The sequence below is a fragment of the Colobus angolensis genome, unplaced genomic scaffold, assembly GCF_000951035.1.
Source record: "Colobus angolensis palliatus isolate OR3802 unplaced genomic scaffold, Cang.pa_1.0 Scaffold370, whole genome shotgun sequence".
Classification (NCBI taxonomy): domain Eukaryota; kingdom Metazoa; phylum Chordata; class Mammalia; order Primates; family Cercopithecidae; genus Colobus; species Colobus angolensis.
In genome coordinates, this window is record NW_012117044.1 from 1,317,949 (window position 1) to 1,319,950 (window position 2,002).

General features: G+C 34.8%; 1 pseudogene; it reads right to left on the minus strand.

Moving 5' to 3' along the window:
- Window positions 1-1,431: 1,431 nt before the first annotated feature.
- LOC105520178 lies at window positions 1,432-1,706 on the minus strand (annotated as a pseudogene).
- Window positions 1,707-2,002: the final 296 nt, after the last annotated feature.

Sequence of the window (2,002 nt, forward strand, 5' to 3'; positions counted from 1 at the left end):
TCATCTAAGTTGTCAAATTTGCATGTGTGGAGTTGTTCATAGTAACCCACATCATATTGATGTCTACAGGTCTGCAGTGATATATCAGGTTTCACTCCTGATATTTGTAATTTGTGTATTTATTCTTTTTTTCTTTGCCAGTCTTTCTAGAGGTTTATCAATTTTATTGATCTCTTCAAAGAATCATTTTTGTTTCATTGATTTTTTTTTCTATTGTTTTTCTGCTTTCAATCTCATTGATATCTGTTCTTTATTTTTCCTTCCTTCTGCTTACATTTCGAAGTTTTCAGACTTCTTGAGTTGGGGGTTTGGATTATTGATTTTCAATTTTCTCCTTTTCTAGTGCATGTGTTAAGAGATACAAACGTTGCTCTCAGCACTGCCTTAGGTGTGCACCCACACATTTTGATATGTTGTGTTTTCATTTTCCCTCAGTTCAGTGTATTTTTTAATTCCTTCAAGATTTCCTCTTTGTCCCGTGGGATTTTTACAAGTATGCTGTTGCCTTTCCATGTGTTCAGAAATGTTCTGATCATTTTGCTGTATTGATTTCAAGTTTGATTCCATAGTATTAGAGAATGAACTCTGTATGATTTCAGTTCTTCTAAATTTGTTAAGGTTTGTTTTATGGTTCAGCATATGTTCTATGCTGCTATCTACTTTGTGGGCCTGAAAAGAATGTATACTCTGCTGTTGTTAGACAGAATATTCTATAAATGTTAACCATATACTGTTGGTTGAGGGAATTTTTGAGTTATTTTATTTCCTTACTGATTTTATGTCTAGTTATTCTAGCAATTGTTGAGTGAGGAACACTGAAGTCTTCAACTATAATTGTAGATTTGTCTATTTCTCCTTCTAGTTCCATCAGTTTTTTCTTCACACATTTTGCAGCTCTTTTAGATGGCTGTCTTCTTGGTTTATTGACCCTTCATCATTAGTAATGTTCCTCTCTGCCTCTGGTAATTTTCTTTGCTCTGAAATCTACTTTATCACTTATTAATATAGCCATTCCTACTTTCTTTTAATTAATGTTTGTATAGATATAATTTTCCATTTTTTTGTTTTCAAACTGCCTGTATCATTATGTTTGAAGTGAGTTTCCTACAGACAACATACAGTTGAGCCCTGTTTTTTAATCCACTCTGTCAATCTCTGCTTTTTATTGCTGCATTAAGACTATTTATATTTAATATCATTAATGGTGTGTTAGGACTTAAGGCTGTCACTTTTTTTTTTTTTTGCAGATCACAGAACTTTATTAAGATGGAATCACTGCAAATTACATAGAAGCTACTAGACTAAGCCAAAATCTATGAGGTTCATATGAACTTACAGTTATACAAATAAGAAACAAATGGCATATTCAAAACCATAAAGAAATATCCTGATGCCCAGGTGATGAAGGCTGGGGTGAATAAGTCCTCACATTTATTTCAAGTTGTTAAGGAGTTTGTGGGCAAAGCAATGGTCCTTTGCATGCAAGAAGTCAAAGAGCTCCTCTTGCGATCTTCTTCTGTATGTGATCGAGAGACTACATGCTTGTCACGGAGCTCTAACTGCTCCCAGGCCTTTACACATTCCTCCAACTGCTCATATTGCTCTCTCACTGTTGTTAGGGGATTCACTCATTCCTCCTCTTCTTCTTCCACCTCCTTAGGATCTCAGGACCTGCTCAGCATCTTTTGCTTATCCTCCAGTCCCATGTCTGGCTATGGCTCTAGAGTCAACATGAGCAGCAACAGCGGCACCTAATCCATTTCAGGATCAAAAAGGATTTGAATATTTTGTTTTGTTTTTTATTTCTCTGCTTTCTTTTACTTGCTTTACTGTGGGTTACTTGAAAACTTTCAGAATTCCATTTTGCTTTATACTGTTTTTGAATGTATAGCTCTTTGAGTAGCTTTTGTGTATATGGCTGCTGTAGTGTTACACCATATATACAAAATATCACAGTCTAATGCGGACTTATTTATTTCATCAGTTCAAGTGACATATAAGC